An 18,887-nucleotide genomic window follows, 5' to 3' on the forward strand; every position below is an offset into this window, starting at 1 on the left:
CCCATAGTTGCCTCTGTAGACAAATAAAGCTAAAGATCAGTATGATAATAATCCATATAGTCTACCCTGATTATGATGTTTTCAGGTGGTATTCTAGTTAGAAAAGTTAGTGTATTAAACCTGTTTGAATATTTAAACTATCCCAGCCTAATGCATACTCTTTACTTAAAAGTTAAAAAGAAAAGAAAAAAGACTTAAAAATATTGAAATATGCAGATGTAGGTGCATGGCTCTCCTAGCAGGGCATAGCCAGGTATGAAAGACAAAATTCCAGAAACTGAAAAATGTTGAATTTCTATTAACAGCGTCTGACATCAACAAGATTGAAACCATCATCCAAATTAGAGTATTAGTTTTCAAGATGCAATTAATATTTCACTATTTTCTATATAGACAGAACAGAGAAGGCTGTATTTTCTGTAAGATTCACTTAATTTCATTTTTCTCTTGTGTCTGTTTTTCTTCAATTTGGCTGCTTTCATATTTCAGTGTACAATTTGGAGGCAAAGTCTATAAACTGCATATGGAAGTAATGATAAAAAATAAGCATGCGGTTTGCAGAGAATAATCCCTGCTGAATTATCACCATATACCTTTGATTAGAAAGGCAGGCTCTGCTGGGATAAAATACACAAAGCCCTGTAGGGGTAGGGATACAGGTGAGGCTTCTCAGACATCTCTCCCAGTTAAACATGCTTAAGTGTATCACTGTGCCTGAAAATAACAAGGACACAAATATGAAGGACACAAAGTCATCAATTAAGTATTTTGGATCAGAGTGTGTGCTAGACTTACCCTATGGTAATGGGCTTTAGGAGTCGGTAGCCACGTTCTCCAAATGCAAGCTGTGGCAGGGCTGCACTTTAAAAGGTCTGTGCCCAAGGTGTCCACCCCTGGACACCCATGGGGCAGGTAACGGAGAGGAGGAGTGTTCTCCTACACCCTGAGTGATGCTGCTATGTCTTGTCCTTGGTCTTTGAAACGAGCTCAAAATGAGCTCATTTCCTGCTATTCACCTCTCCAGGTTAATAAAATACAATACCTTTCATCTCAAATGGTATTCCAATTGGTGTTTTTTAGCTTCTCAGCATGAACTCATGTAGTTACACCGTGCTTCTGTCACCACTGAAGAGGATTTTCCTACTAGCAGGCCAACAGGCAGATGGCCTGAGCTACAGGGGTGCTCCTTGGGCAGGTGACAAAGCAGCAATGACTTCAGCACCTTCTGCTCTTCCCACCTTCTTCTTCCCATCCCTGAGTCCTGTCTTTGTTCTGTTCTTAATTAAAAAGAACAACCACAACAACAACAAACGTTTTAAAGAAGCCAAGAAATGTGTGAAGCATGTATTTGGTGGTGACTCAAACCTTTTTGTTATGGTCACTAACTGGGAAAATAAAGAAGGTCATTTTTGCTTATGGGCAGCTGGAGAGTTTAGCCAAAACCAGGCACCATTAAGTAAGGAAAGAAGCACGAATGGATATATTTATGTATATATTATATATCTAAATGTATTTAATGAATCTTCTCTCCCACTGCACAAGCCCTGAATGCAGATTTGTTTTATTGGCCATTTCACAGCTGTTGATTAAAATGGTTCACTACATAACTCCAAATGTGCTTATTTGGAGGAGTTTCACACAAAAGAATAGTCTAGTCCTCACCCAAGTCAAATCCTGATAACAGAAAAGGAATGAAATGACTTAGTGGTCAATTAAAATAAAACATATGCTAACTTTTTTTCCCAATGTACAGACAAGGGGAGGGAAGCAAATGAAGAGTGGTTAAAATGTTAATTAAAGGTCAAGTCCTGTGTCTCATAAAACATCAGACATTTAAAAAAAAAAACAACTTACAGAATAAAGTAAAATAATAGCATAAAATTGATGATAAGCAGAAAAGTAGGAAAAGAAGCTTGCCGTAGGTATTAATATGAATAATAAAACATGTTTCAAATGTATGTGGAAGAAGAACCTAATAAAGTAGAAAGCCAGGCCTCCAGGAGACAGCAAAATGAATTTATTGACTGAGGAAGCAGCCCTTGATAAATAATTAAAGAAATTATTTGCTTCATTGTTCTCTGGGGAGCTAAAGGGACAGATGCTGGCAGCTGCTATATATCTTCATGGATGCTGAAGGCAGCGTGTCATGAAGGACCTACAGTATCTGTAGAGTGGAAGAGATAGAGCTGCAGCCAGGCACAGCTCTTGCACCGCTTGTGCAGGAATGAAAGGAGTTACATGGAGAAAAAGAGGCCATGGGAGATGTACATAAACTGAGGCTTCTCTTTGGATTTCTGCCTATGGCATTAGGACACGGCATTTTTTGAAGTAATACAGTCCATGTCATCAAGTTAGACAAGTCAATTGCTAACGGAGAAAAATAATAACAATCCTTTCTTCATTTGTGGAAACTAAGAAGCAGAAACATGAAAAATAAAATCCTTAAGGACTGAAGCACCTAGTAGTTCTTATCTGAGTTAATAGCTTGGGGTAAATATGAGGATCCTTCCTTGCCATTCTCAACCTGCTAACTTTGAATTAAACCACATTTTGTTGTCACTGTGATTTCACCTTCTGTTAGTGGCCTCAGGATTTAAGAATACACATTTTTCCCTGCTGAAAATATAGCTCATGACAGGAACCTGGGTTTCAGCTCAGTTGCTTAACATGTTAATAGCAAAGTCTACACTATACTGCTTTTCCTTCTTCATGGCGAGTACTTGTTCAAAGACAATCTATTATATTCTAGTCTAAAAAGCCTTTGAAAGACAGGAAATAATGTACTGCTAGCAGAGCTGGGTTTCTGAGATGTATTGAATTTGCTGTGTAAATGCACAGCTTTATTAGCTCCAAAAGAGAAATAAAAGGAGAGGGACTTTCATTGACAAATGGTATCTTAGGTCATGAGTCAAGGATGCCGTTAAGAACATATCTAACTTGAAGCGCAGAAGTTGTTCTCGGGAAGGAATATTTTACTTTCCTGAAAAGAAACCTCACTGCCTGCACGTTGGTCTGCAGGAAGACAAGGAACTAGCACAGGAGGAAGGGAGAAATGTAAGGAAAGGGTAAAGATTTTTTTTTTTATGTCCTTGTATAAAAAAGTTACACTCTTCCTTTGCTGTTCAACGCTGTCTCCACCTGGATCTCCTTTCTCTCAAAATCCCTTTGCATTACCGCAGTTATGGCAGATGGGGAAAACTATGGTATTAGATCAGACAGTCAAGTCCAGCTGTGCTAAAACATTAACAAGGAGGATGTATAATGGTTTATGCGTGTCTCAGCGTCTCTTCTTGTCTGTCCATGCCTGCACACAGATGGAATGCATAAACTCAGCGTGGACCAAATAAATAACTTTCACTACTGAAGGGTGAGCATGCAACTCATGAGTGGTGGAGCACGGCAATGAGGTGAGGCAGGCATATATGATCATCTTCAGCACTGGAAAATTGATTCTCAACCTTTCACTGTGTCCACTGTATTTTCCACTTCATCTGTCCAACTGGTTATGTTTCATCTAGCAATGGGGATGTTCACCTCTCTGGGATTGTACAATAGGCCTGGAGCTCTGGATCACTTAAAACTGTGGTCACCAGTAATCAAACTTGTCTGCTGCCTCAGATATTTCTCCAGTCCCAGGAGGTCCCCAGAAGGCTTTTCTTCTCCATGTCACCTGCAAAGTCTGCACTTTGTGTTATCTTCTCGCCCATGTCACCAGTTCCTGCAGGGAAGGTGATGGTCCAGGGCTGGGAAGCTTGAGCAGGAAAGGGAGCTGGTGGAATCGCAAAAGAGAAGTGTGATAGACTGACATGGGAGAAGTTTATGACTGGTAACATGTTTTGCAGCCCTGGCAATCTACTGGGTTATGGCACCAGCTATACTGAGAATACGGTCCATAGTGTAAAACAGCCTTCCTGAAGTATGTTGTAAACCCAGAGAGAGTGAAAATACTCTCACTGCAGACCAACTAGACAACAAACAATTGTTTTATCCTCCAAGGATGCAGGATTTCACCATTTGCTTGATTTCATTGTGAGATGAAAAAGACAAGTCCCGTTACTCTGGAGGTGCCCTTCATCACGTGAAGCTGAAGATGTCAAGGTTGAGGAGAGTGAAGCCCTGGGTGTTTTATTTGCCTGGAGCAAACAAGACTGAACAGGACAAAATCCCAGCTGGGAAACACTGACAAATAGCTTGAGACAAAGACATGAAAAATACTGGTGTTGGATTTTTTGGGGGAAAAAAAAATCAATGGGAATTCTTGGAGCTTTGTAGAAGTTCCCAGCCTCAGGAGCTGCCTGAGGTGGAGAAGTTTCCATCGCACTTCCACGTCTCACTTAAGATCCCTCTATAATCAAGGGAAAAGAAACTGCAGGAGCCTAATGGTTCCTGAGGAGCCTTTCTCCCTCTCATTGACTTCTTACCAATGAATCCAGACTGAGCAGTTCCCTTTCACTGATGGTTTGATGTCTGATCCAACCCAATATCTACCTTTAAATTTTAACAGCCTCAAAGGGTGTATAGCTTTTCATTTTAAAACATTGTTTTCTTGCATAGTGCTTCATTACAAGGTCTGAATCACTCAGTCCCTTCTTTTTGTCTCTTCTGCTTTGCTTTTGCCTCTTCATGTCTCTTCTGGATTGATACTAGAGGATAAAAAAACATGTGAAGCACACAAATATTTAAACAGAAACACTTCTATTTGTGCATCACCCGGGTCACTGTAGCTTTTCATTTCTGCTCCTCTGAAGTGTCCAGATGTCAGCTGAAAAACCAGAAATAGAAATAAGAAGCTGTACAGCTACTTTTGAGGCTTTCTTGAAACAGGTGAGCTGTGGACCCAGAAAAACCTGCAAACAGCTGTATTGAAACTTACAATTTATGATTCTGCCGTTGCTCAATTTGCTTTAAAGCTGGTGAAAGCCAGAGAAGCGTTTTGTTTTTTTTTTTTTCCCCCATAGATATTTGGGAGGATTTTCCACTCTGTCACTGAGCTGTTCAGCTACTCCAGTGACGAGCTCTGCAGCTAGATAGATGAGATGGAAATGTTGGCATCGTTGCACTATGTTAAGCGAGCTCTATGATTACAATCGCTACAGTTCTTCTTTGAATTTAATGGAAAACTTTATATTGATGGGATGCGTGATTAACAGGGATTTATAACAGAAGTTCCGTTAATGTGGAAAGCATATAAATCTGATGTGTCTTTATGTAATGCCATGTCTTTACTTGTTTATTTTCAGTTGGTTCAGTATTTAACTCTGGTGGAGAAATATTTGTGAGCAAAAACCAAATGGCCATGCAAAGAACGCTGGACTGCAATTTGCAGCTTTGTTGAATAGTTGCTTTAAAAGCCCTTACAATAAATTGCAGCTGCAGGAAAAATCAGATTAAAACACGCATTTATCCTCAGCTTTGGAAGGCTCCAGAATTAGCAGCTTCACTAGCAGGTTATGGTGATGAAGGGTTTCCTCCTGACATTAGTGCAGAACCCTGTTTCAACCTGAGTCTGTAAAGCCAGCTCTGGATGTGACTCAGTATAAGTTCTTAAATCCTTAAGTTTTTCTTGAACTTTTTTTTTTCCTCACAGTTTTTTCTATTTTAGAGACCTTCACATATGTGCACTGGCATAAAGCTGGCATAAGCGAGCAGAAAGCCAGGCAGTGTTTTGTGCCGGGAACCCTGGGCTCTGCGTTTCCTCTCCTCCCGGCCGCAGGAGCAGAGAACAGGGACAGCGAGGAGCTGAGGACCAGCATGGGGGCTGTGGGGGAAGCCCTGGTGGAGCCTCAGCATCCCAGACAGCCACGGCTGCATGGTGCCACCGCTCCAGCCATGCACTGGGGACAGGTGGGCACTGAAGTGAGAGGCTTCTGATTTAGTCAGCGTGCAACCTAGCACTTGCACCCAAGGTATGCCTATAGTAAAGAAAATTCACCAGCAAGAGTACACTATTTCATTTTCCAGTCATTTCTGCCCTCTAGATCTATAATTCAATCTACTTTTATAAGGCTTACCAGAGCTTCCCTGCTTTGTGCCAGATGAGGGCCCTGTCCACATGTATTTGAAAACATGGCTGAGAAAATTCCAATGGAAAAAAAAATGAAAGAAAAGGAAAAAAAAAATCAAACACAAAATAATCGAGTTTTCAATTTTCAATTAATTACATATTTTATTGATAGGAACAGAAGGAATCCACATTCCTGTTAAAGCTTTTTGGTCTGGTATATTGGGGTATTGATCAAAGTTACTGAGAGAAATGGTTGCCTTTGTGGGAGATTGCCTGAATAAAGATTTCAGTACTGGGCTCCCCAGCACTTAAAATGTTTCATTACTCAAGATCCTGGAGTATGAAGATTCTTTCAGTAGATGTGTTCTGCACTGAAATGTAATTGAAACATATATCCCGGGCAAGAGATGCCTTATACTACAATGAAATAAATACATTACATGGTAGACAGCATTCATATTGAAATAGGTAAATGGCTTGCCTATTAAAACATGACATATTAAATCAGGTACATCACTTGGAGCCCCAGAGTTCTAGGCAGTGCGTTGACATAAATTTATTATTAAAAAAAAAAAAAAAAGACGATTTTGCACTGCAAACTTTAAAGCCAAAGTCCTGCTTAGATGAGATACAAAATTTGGGGCGTTGTATGACAGAGCTGTCAAAATGGATTCCTTCTAAATTAATGTATTCCTTCATTAGAATTTGGGTCTATGTTAGTTTTTCTGTCAGACTGTTTTGCATGTGAAGCACGTAAGCATAGTCACAGCATAAGAGGTAAAAGGTGTGACATGGAAAGAAAGAAACAAGAAAATGAATTCTTGATCATGAACCGAGTTTCATCTGTGAAAATATCTGTAAATTGTATTTTGTCGTTTCTTAGAAGCCTGAGTTTATTCTTTTTCTATTTCTTCATAACAAAATAAAAGTATAGAACAATTATTCCAAATACAAATGTTTTTGTAATTAGCACAAAAGAGAAGGTGCAATTTTAAAAATTAATCTCTCAGCTGTATCTCAAATGTTGATGTCTTAAAGTCTTCCTGCACTAATCTGCAGACACTTTTCTTGTTCTGGTTTCAAAGAGTATAGATAAGTGTCTAAATTAATATCCATTATTTCTTTTAAGTACTACTTAAGCATGGTTGAGAGCAGTCTGAGGCAAACACTTGATTAAAATGGGTATCACCATGTCAGTCAAAGCTCATGTGTTTGCAAAGAGATGAAGCAGCATTTTGATTTATTCACATATATATCACAACAATCTTTTTTCCTTTTCTTTTCTTTTTCCATTACTAGATAGTAGTGCAGTGCAATATTTTGTATGTCAAAATAAGACAATGTTCTATCCACATTCCCTTCCCCAGGGTTTGAGTTTGTCTGTCAAAAGAGCAGAAGACAGAGCTGATAATGGTAAAGACATAGCAGAATTCCTTTCTCTGAAAATAACTGCATATGAATTCTTTGTGGGAACAGTCCTCAAAATACCTGCAGGCTGGGACCCCAGCCCAGCCCCATACTTAGCAGTCAGGGTTTGACTTGCAGTTCCACCTTTGTTTCACTAGTCTCACTCATTAAAAGGAAAAAATAAAATAAAATAAAATAGTTTTCTTTCCTTGCTAAAATTCATTGAAATGCAGCCCCTGAAATTTCAAACACAGATGATTATCTGTACTGGTGGAGACAAAGAGGTGTTTTTCCTTACAGTTCTTTTTTTTAAAAAAAAAAATCTTTTTTCTCCTTTTTGGCTTAGGAAAGTAAAAGATGTCTCAGCGGTATGCAGGAGTCAGTAAGGCCAGTTAGACCGCTGATCCCCGTTGCCCCTGGCTATGAGTCCTGCACCACCACCTCAGCTCCTCCCTGCCATTGCAGGACAAGACTTTATGCTGTGGGCCTGGTATTACTTCTTGGCAATCACAGACAAGAAAATCTCCTTTCAATTTAAGATCTTACTTGAAAAAGTGTACCATAGTTTTGCTGGCTCATACAATACCAAGGCCACAGCAAATCCTGGGAGAGACAGCAGGCTGATGTAAAGAAGTGTTTGGAGATTCTCACTCGGTCCCCAAAGTGCAGCACTTTTCTGTGTCTTCCCTGATGGACCACAGCAACTGGGATCTGGATTTGTGAGGAAAACATTGCATGTTTGACCCAAAGTTTCATGACTGGCTTCTCCCAGCTGCTTGCTTGGGTCCTGCATCATAAGACAGATGCTATTTGTTAAGGAGAGAAAATCGTGGTACTCAGAGAAAGCGTATGAATCATGAAAGCCAGTCTTCGGATCTGGTATTTATGTCCCCAGTGGGAGTTATTTCCCTCAGAGCTTTGCAGGTGGGTCACAGTAACAAGGTGAATTTGCTCTGATGGCACAAGAGGAGCACTTTCTGTCACCTCTTCTGCATTTGGATGGCCTTTCTTCACCACAGAAAAGAAGCATGCTAGGGAAGTTACAAGGCCAGGGGGATTAAACATGTAGAGATTCACTGCTGGTGGCAGCCCTGCAACAAACACAGTGACAAAGTGCACAGTCTACCCAAGTAATTGCACAGAGTTCCCAAAGATCTGTAATTAATAAAGATGATCAGTCAACATGGATCCTTTATATTTGTCTTTCTTTCCATATGCCCGTAAGAATGACATAATGAACCATTAAATAATATCCGTATCCCAGGGCAGATTTGCTATTGGGTCAAATTATCAGAGCTCCACTGTAAATATTGGTTCTGTGTCAGTAGAAGCATCTTACACTATCTTACAGGCTCACATTTCTCATGCCTGTCTAAGAGCGGGCTCTATTTTAGTGATGGATGAGGAAATTGTGAGGGTAAACAACTCTTTGATCTAGCAGAAAAAAAAAAAAAAAAGATATTAAAAAGATCTTGCTGAAGTGAGGCTAATTCAAAATTGAAATGAACATTTTTAGCCATTAAAATACCTTATCTTGGAGTTAAATGGTCTTTCTGCTGTGATACCCTTGAATCAAAAGCAGTCATCTTTGAGAAAGTACAGCCAAAGAGAATGGGCTTGATGAAGAAATTACTGAGTGAGACTGTTCAGCCAACATTACCACATCATCCAGCGTGACACACAATGATTATAGTGGTTTGATCTAAAAATGTGTGTGTTGTGTGTATTCCATAATTTTGTATGTTCTCATGTATATTCCATAATTTTGAAATTAGTTTTGGAGATGCTTATAGAGGAAGATACAACAAGCATTCAAATATTATGTTTGAAATAAGAAACAACTGGTTATTTGGATGCTAAAAATATTAAAGAAAAGACTAAGAACCATTTTTATTCCATCTGCAGTATATGGAGATAACATGCAGGACAGTAAGGAAGACAGTGGCAATCTAAGCAAGAGAAATGGTGGAACCTTTCTCCTAGGGAAGAAAATGGAAGAAAAATACAAAAAGAAAATGGAAAAGAAACAGTAATAGCTAGCCCAATAGCATGTGAGAATATTTTCCTACTTTTAATTATTTTAAATTTTTCTGTAGTTTCATGCCTGAGAAGTCCTGGATTTTTTGTTCCCGAGTTCAGTTTTGCATCTTGTCATTAATGTTGAAGGATAATTCTTCTGCCTTTTCTTTGTAAAGAGGATGAAGAAAAACTCTGTAGCTCTTGCTGGCTGGAAATCAATGACACTTTTACCCCTGACTTCACTGGAAGCAAGATCAAAGTTTATAATAATTTGTTTAGCTTTTATGGTTAATAATTATCTATTGCTGCATCAGTGCTGCAGCAAGATCCCTAAAATGAGCTGTAAGCTAGGAAAGGTAACATTGCCCTGCTCCCCTAGGATGCTGCAATAACAAGACAGGAGCTCCAAGAAGGTAAAACAGGATTTTGGTACAGGCAACCATCAGGCTGATGGTTGTAGATGAAAGAAGCAAAGGCAGCCCTTGCTGCCAGTGCCTAATAGTTCAGAGAGGCAATTCAAAAAAGCACAGTCCAGTCCAGCAGTGTGAAAATATATAGATGTTGTAATATAATGTCGGGACTGTGTGAGTAAAACTGAGTAATCTGATGGCTGTCTGGCTCTAGTCCCTAAGTTAAAACTTACTGTCTGCTTTAACTTGCACATTGAATTTTTTTGTTCCCTAGGCTTGTTGGCTGCATTATATATACAGCATGTGCCACTGGTCTGGCTATGGGTTTTCTTTTCCTTCTACTGCACCATCTCTAATATTCTAGGGAAGATTATTTTGAGATCCAAAACACATGACGGAAATCATTTTATGTTTCCTTCAGTCAGAATAAGTGCCATCCTCAAACACTAGCATGTATTTGGTGTTTAAGCTTGGTATTGTTTTTTGTTTGTTTGTTTGTTTGTTGGTTGGTTTTTTGTTTTTTTTTTTTTGCTTTTTTTGCCCTACAAACTGGTGTAAATACCTAGGGGAGGTAATGCTGTTCTGTAATCATCAAGGTTGCTCAGAGACATACTGGTTGGCCAGCCAGTGCTCCCTTCTGGGATCTTCTCTTCTGCTCTTGATGTCCCCAGACAGAAACGTCACTTTCCATCTCTTTCTTCTTATTATTCAGCAGGCATCTTTTCAGGTACAAAATGGGAAGGGAATGCTATTGTAGGTTATAACTAATTTTCAGACACAAAATTCTACTTTTAACAAAATAGCTGCACGATCCATACACTTGTATATGTGCTATGCAGATGTTAGACATTTTACTATCTGCATATTTAAATTTCTCTATTAAGTCCATAGCCAGAGGGACCGACGCCACCAGCCGAACTCTTTGAACTTTCGGCTTTCACCAAAATTTCTCTGAAGTTTAGGTCAACTTCATTTTAGGTCAAGATTTAACAATTTTTCCTATCCTGAACATACCTCTGCATAATTGTAAGCTGTGGCTGTTTGAAGTACTTGGGAAATTATTTATGCCCAATAGGTGGGATTTCCTAAGAAGCTGAAGAAAGTTAGGCATTAAAATCTAATCAGACTTTAATGGGAACCAGGTACTTCAACACAATGAATAGTTCAAACTTACAGAAAATCCTGTGGACTGCAAACTAGGCTAAAAGCTACAAAATGTGTGCATGGAGACTTCAGCATCCTTCTCCAAATGCCATTGAAAAGATTGAGGTTGTTTTCCAAAATACACAGTGGAGGAAAACAAGCATATAAACATAATAATGGCAGTCTATGAAAAATATAGCAAGGGAAATTTCTTTTCACTTTATTCCCAGCAAATGGGGAGAGTGTCAGTAGCTTTTCCTGCAAGCCTCTGAGATGGAAATTTTGCAGGGCTTTTTCAAAATATTCTGTTCTTTGGTCCTAAAGGAATTCTTAATCAAGCAAAAATGACACCTGGATTTACAGCTTCTTTCCCCCCTCTTCCAACACCCACTTGTTCTTCTTCCACTTTTTTTTTTTTTTTTTTTTTTTTGTTAATGCTGAATTTATACGGAGAAACCTTAGAGACAGATCTATGCCTGGTATTGGCATTTTTGTGTGTTTTTCACACAGAATCCATTTTCTGAGTGTTAAGGAAGTACTGGCAAGTTTGCTGGCATCCACAGCCAAGACATATATAAAAAGTAATCAAATAGGAAAGTAAGACATATGCTGATGTTGATGGCAATAGAAAGCTAAGGTCACTGAAGTCATTCAGCAGAATGGCTGTAAGTTTTGATTACCCTTAGAGTAAGTATCGTCTTAATTTCAAATGTGAAAGAACATACAGCAGTTACTAGAAAGGGTCTAATTCGTGCTTCGTTAATTTTACTCCACTGAGTTGACAGAAATCAGCTGATAATTTATCTTGGGGATTCAGGAGAGGTACTCCCAATTTATTTTAATGTAAAGGAGAGGAGAATCAGGCTTAAAGCCTGTTTTTGCAGTAAACTGTTTATACAACTATATTCCTATTAATTGTGCTTGGAAGAAGAGCTTGTGTGATACAACATTTCTGGGGAATTTTACTCACCTGTTCATCTTTTCTGGGTTTGAAAAATAACTCCTTTCTATTTTCAAACAATATGCAGTAGTTCAATGTCAAAGACAAATGCTTACTGCAATATTTAGACTTAAATTATATCATCCTGGAGGTCTAAAAGGGGGGAACATGATGTGTGTTTCTTGTTCATTGGAGGTATGATCTGTGTGCATCTGTGCTGCATCTCTCACAAGTCCATACCCCTGCCAGTACACGTTTTTTACAGTAGGTTGGATTAAGCCTTCAAACAAATTTTGTCTAAATCTTTGTATGGTGACTCTGATACCCAGCTAGGTGCTGTAGGAGGCAGAGCTGGTGCTTCAGCACCGGTGTAGCCTGAAACTGAAGAGACCGTGCAGTACCATGTCTTTCCCTGGCCTAAATCAGTGAAGCTGCACATAGTCACTGTGGTTCGTGCCAGCTCAAGGCCTGGTGTTTTAGTTTGAAATATGAAGAACTGCAGCCTGGTGTGGTCACCCAGCTGCAGAGCCTGCCTGCACGAACACACAGGGCAGTTTGGCACCCATGGCCCTTGGTATCTCATCTGCAGGGCCTGCAGCAGGCCGCAGTCCTCCATGCCTGAGGGCATCAGCCTTCACTACTCCTCAGACCATGCTCCTGCTACTGAATGTGCCGAGAGCAAGGGGAGTCTCCTATGCCCCCTTGGGTTCCTTGGTGGTCCTTCTCTTTAAACTGACAGCCCATTTTTCTATTTTCTTCCTGAGGCTGAGAAAAACATCCTTTTCCTTTCATACAAGCAATTCCAAGCACAGCCTTAAATCCCTTTTTGCAGCCCACACTTGGTGCCTGCACTCCTGAATGCAGCATGGGACTGCGAGAGAAGGAAAAAGTGTGGAGGAAAATACAGAAAATGGGTAGTCTGCATCTCAGCAGGCCTTGTAGGCACATGCCCTGGGGTAATCCACTTTCCTGCTCTGTTATACTGAGTCTGATGTTGCAGGTGCTGAAATGCAACTAATTCAGCATCCACTTATTGGTCTCCAAAATAATCAATGTCTTCTTTTAAAGACAACAGCAAATTGCATAGACTTTGTAACTGAAAAACCCGAATGCATTAAGTCATCAGAAAAACAAGAATTACACATGTTCATTGCAGAACCCTTAAATGCCTGCTTCTAATTTCATTCCAAATGTGTGTCTTCAAATGCAATACACAGTTTACATAGTGCAAATATACAATATAGCAAAATGATGTTTATTTCCATAGTCCCCAGTCTGCAAACACTTACAAATACATTCAAGCTCAGATATATGACTACTCCCACTGGTTTGTAAAATTAAGCGTGCACGTAAACTCTACCAACATCAGAGCCTTAATTTGTGTTCCCGTGAACTGGCAAGGGGCCCATATTCTATGTAACTTTAATTCCACGAGACAGTCTCTGTGCTCAGAGAAACACATTTTAAAAATAGAGTGTCTGTATTAACAAGCACTTCCATGAGCAATGAAACTAATGAAGCCTGCTTTCTTATGGGTTTGTGTCTTGTAGTTGGATTTTTGTGTCTTGTAGTTGGATTCTCTGGTGCCTAATAAAGTGAAAACTCCATCTGAAGTTTTTTACACAAAGGAGACATTCATAACATCTCCTTCCTGTATAGGAGGAAAGGGAGAGGACAAAGGAAGGTATTTTGAGATTAAAAAAAAAAAAAAAAGCGTTACTAATGTACTAATGCCAATTTGAATTCATTCTTGCTTTTGTGGAACTTGGAGAAATGTCTTATTTTTAAGATGGACACGTGATCGCTGAAAATTGGTTAAAATTGGTCATGGAGCTCAAAAGGTTTATATGATGGAGGAGAAGACAGCATGACGAGGTGGATTCAATAGGTCTTGTATTTTTCTAGGCAAGCAGGACTATAATTTTTAAATTCTTGACCAATTCCAAGGTGTATTAGGATGACAAAGGCATATGTGAAGAGAAGAACAATTTTTATTACAATGCCAGTAATTTACAATTCTCTCCTAAGACAGGTGTAAGTGAAGGAAATAACGTCTAGATATTTCATATTAAGTACATTTCAAGAATTCTTTGGGTCACACAAAACTAAACTCTTGTGTTTGCTTTGTGGACAAGCTGGACTCCTCAGTTCCTTTTTCTGGTTAGTCCCGTGGGGAGAAGTGTATATTATGAAAACCCATCGTTTCAGACAGCTGGGTAGGATTTTCTTATGCAGAATGCCCATATCAGTTGAGACTTCTGTTTCAAAATGCTCAGCAATAAGCCAAGACTGTTTGAGTTTGAAAAATGCTATTAGGCATATTCAATATTAACATCTCAGGCTCCAGCAGGAAGCCTACAATTGATAAATAGACACTTCATTTGAACTTGGCACAACCTTCAGTCAGCTCTGCGTAACTCGGGATGGTATTACAGATTGTGAACAGAGCAGAATACATTAAAGACAGGCCAGGTGATATCAATTCAGCAACCTGCTAATTTCAATATAAAATATTTCCCCACGTACAGGAGAGTATGTTTACTCCAGGGATAAGTACAATACTTGGACATCCTGTTATATTTAGAGAGGCAATCAAAATGTAACCGAAGATCTCTCAGAAGACAGAAGCTTGTTTCTCCCCTTTCTGTAATATCTATTAAAACCACATTTCAAAATCTCCCAATGTTTCTTAGCTTCTTCTGTACTTGCAAGGATCCAGATGCCCCAGAAAAGTCCTCTCCTTGTATGATTTAAATATATATTACATATTTTAATTGGTATAAAGTAGTTAGGGCTTAACCTAAAGGCCACTGAAATCTTACAGGATGTAACTTAAATTTCTTACTAATATTTAATATTATTTAATATGCATATTTTAATACTGGTGCAAAGACATTGAGAGAAACTAATAAGAATTAATAGCTTAAATGTAATTTCAAAGCCATGGATTTACGTACTCTCTTAAATCAGATTCTCAAAACTAATCTGTAATTTGGTAACTGACCCAAGTCTGGTGGCTATAATGTGCTGTGCCCGGTATCCTTTTCGTGTCTTGAGGGCATCAGTCTCAGCCTAGCAATTTTTCTTCTTTGTGAAAAATATTCATATCTGGATCTCACCTGAGTCTTTTTATTAAGACATTGCACACTTCAAAAACTAGATTCATATCAAGTTATAGCATATGGAAAAATGAAGGGGAAGGAGAGGAATATACATGCCAGTTAATGGATGCAGAGAGGAGAGGTTGTAAAAGGCGATGTTATCTATCAGAAGAACAAAGGAGGAGTGATATCACTGAGAAGGCTGATGGAAAATCAATTCCATAACATGCCATTAGTCTGTTAATATCAGACAACTTAAGCCTGGAATCCTTGCTGTGGACATAATGCAATATTCAGCATTTGGAATACAGCTGTACAGAGAGTAAATTAAGTGGCTTTTTTTTTTGGTTGGTTGTTTTTTGTTCGTTTGTTTGTTTTTAGGAACAGAATAGCTATAGGAAATGAGGTACCCTGAAATACAGCCCCTGTGCCAGCTGACCTCTCTATTGCAGGCTCAACGTGTCTTTCTAATGTCTTCAGAAGCAAGGTACAAAAAGACAGAAGGAAAACTTTGTCCTTACTTTTGAGGCCACATAGTCCACCTTCCAGGTCAGCAAGGACATGGTAGAGCAAGGATTCTGTAGCAGAGAGATCTGTTGCTCTGTCAACAGATACTTAAATCAAGCCATGAGTAGACTTCTTCCTGGTATGGGCAGCTGTAAATCTTTGAATGTTAGTGAAAATATTTCTGGATGGGAAGAATAAACACTTCCAGATCCCCATAAAGCATGCAAAAGAGGCTTCTACCACTACTCACTTGCTTTTAAATTTACAGTCTTAACAGGGCCTAATATAATCTGTGGATGATGGTGGCTATAAGGGCAAAATAAGAAGGGTTTGTATCAGACAGCCAATGCTTCGCAGTCCCACGGCACGGCAGCAGGACCCTGCAGCCCCCGGTGCCTGCCCAGCAGCGTTGGGGCGGTGCTGGAGGACACCGACGCCTGCTGCTACAGCAGCCAAGATCCCCCAAGATCTTCCCAAAACCACAGGGAAGTCCCAGTTCAAGTCACGCTGCCAATTTCCAGCAATGTCCAGACAGAGACAGGCCACAAGACCTGGCTCCTTCCTGCTGGCCTTTCCAGCAAGCACATTTTTAACTCAAGTTGTGGCTTTCAAACCCGGGATGTCTTGACTTCATTTCTCACTGCCACCCCCGCACCTCTCTGTGTATTGCAATAACTTTCATTTTTCCATCCTTCCCTGTGCCTCTGGAAAGGCAATTCATTTCCTAAGAACAAGTAATGGCTCTCTGAGTCCCAGCACACGCCAGCTGCTTGCAAAAATAGTCAAAATCTTGACAAGTGCTCACCAAAATGCATGAAATGTGATGCATCTTCTTTACGACATAGATTAACATTCACTGTATCCCATATATACATGTTTTCAGAAAGTTTACCATGTGCAATATCTCTATAGGACATTTTCAACTGCTTTTACATGAAGCTGAATAACATGCGTGGCTTTTCCTTCTCATAACCAAATTCTACAGATTTCCCAATAGAGCATCAAATTCTTCTGGAAAAATGGGTACTTTCTTAAGCTCCTCTTATTTTAGCTAGAATGGTAAATTCTTCATCTAGCAATTACAATATCAGACAGGATCATACCTGCAAGTTTTGCTCCTTTTTTTTTTTTTTTTTTTTTCTGGGGGAGGGGGTAAGTAATTATGTTTTAATGGCCAAAAAGAGTATTTTTTTCATACTGATTGTAAGTTCATGGAGGCTCTGACAGGAGTTTGGATGGAGTACATGGGAAAGGTCTGCCACAATTCCAAGGGGAGTCCATCAGGGTCTGTTTTTATTAAGTTTAACACCAACTATATTTCTTATGGAGTTATTTTCCTCTCTGAGGATAATTTGTCAGAATCAGACAGGCTATTCATTTCTCCCGCTTGTAAATACCCGGTGTGTGCTCCATCACCAGCACGCTGTTCTGAAGTACAGGGGGACTCATAAAAGCACGCAAAGGTCTTATTAATAACTAAGGGACATTGGGCTTGGGTTTTTTCATGTTAATTTTAGAAATTAAATTATTGGCTCCATCTTTATTTGCCATGCAAATGCCCAGTCATCTACTTTGCATGACCTAATAAGCCTCTGGACCCTCAGCAATGCTCAAAAAAATGCCTAGCACTTGGTTTTCATCTTCTATATCTGGATGAGCTTGCCACCCCAGGGACTAAGGCAACATATTCTAGGGGCACCAAATGTTCTGTGCTCTCCAAGAAGGAATTACTGTGCTCTTTAATTAAACAGATAAATAATATACATATCTACCACTCAGACTTGTGTCCGTCAGCTTTCTGTCAGCATCTTCTGTTTAAAAACAACATCCATGCTCCACTGATGGAGACCACTGAGCTGCACTCTTTTAATAGACTTCCACCAATTTATGTTAGTCCAGGCTGTGGCTTAACAAAAGGATTGTATTTAGTCTGATGTAATACTTGAGGTGAAATGCTGGTTTTGTATGAATAAGGAACAATATTAGTGAACGGTAGATTTTTAAAAAAAACTTTATCTTTCAACATAATTTGTTTTTCCTGTTAGTAAAAGGATAGTCTAGTTTTTATTTACAGAAAGAAAAGCTTAACAAAAATCATTTTCCTCAAAATTCATTGAAAACATTGCTGTGGGATATAATTAAGCCTCTATACTTCAACTTGCAACAGAGCCACATTTCTCAAGGCTGTGGTCTCACAAAAAATTTGTTCTTTCTTAGCTTTATATAATGGATAGTCTTCACCAGGAATGAAACACTTGTCCCCATTAAATAATATATATATATATATATGTGTATATATATATATAAAATAAAAGATTCCCTTTGCTCTCATTGAAACTTATATTCACCACAATCAGCAAATGAATGGAAAAAGTTTGTATGTGTGTTTAAGTCTTTGAGATATCAGTCTAAACTAAAAGAACATAAGATCTAGATCTGCAGATCATTGCTCCTATGACTAAAATCCTCTTTGAACAATTCTTAAGACCAAAATGATGTTAGGTTTGGGCTATATCTGGCTAAATGATGTTAGGTTTGAGCACTATCTCAATCCATCCTCCACTGGAAATGGGGGACAAGTTTTCCAGACAACTTTATCAAACTAAACACATAAATGCATAAATTTAAGTCCTCTGTATAAAATATATCCTGGAAAAATACTGCTGGGTACAGCAGTATAAAACAGTTTGGAAGCCAGGAGGTTAATCTGGTTTGTAGATGCAGTCATGTGCTGGGATGCTAGGAATAAAGTTGATTAGAGAACCTTAATTGGCTACTATCTTAATTATGGTGTGTATTTGCCATTGAATTCCGTGTCCTTTGAAATCCACCCTAAATTTGTGATACAACACAGGTTTTAAACGATACAAAACTAAAATGTCAGAATGTAAGTTTGATTTGAATGCCTCAATCTTTTTGTTTGCCTATAAAGCTCTAGGTAAACTGTAGCACTGAGGAAATAAATAATAAAATATGACAATTAATAATTGATTATATTTCTTGATCTCACCATTTCACATTCAGTGACCTACCTGGCCTCCTCTAAGACTACAAAGATTACCTGTCAGCAAATATCTTTTAATGGTTGCTTTTACCTCTTGTTCACTACCATTGTTGACCCCATTCACATCCTATAATGTAATTTTAATGATGACTTTGTAATCAAGGAGTGTGTGTCTGAGGGACCTGTAGCTAAGATTCAGACAAACTCCAAAGCAGCCGTGCATCCCCTTCCCCTTACATTAGGAGTACGAGTGGATTTAATATTAGTTAAAATGGTAAACATGTTAAGAGCACAGGGGCCATTGATTACAGCATAATTTACAGAAATTCAGTATCTTTCTGGAAATTTACTC

Source organism: Cygnus atratus, chromosome 10, assembly GCF_013377495.2.
Source record: "Cygnus atratus isolate AKBS03 ecotype Queensland, Australia chromosome 10, CAtr_DNAZoo_HiC_assembly, whole genome shotgun sequence".
NCBI classification, from domain to species: domain Eukaryota; kingdom Metazoa; phylum Chordata; class Aves; order Anseriformes; family Anatidae; genus Cygnus; species Cygnus atratus.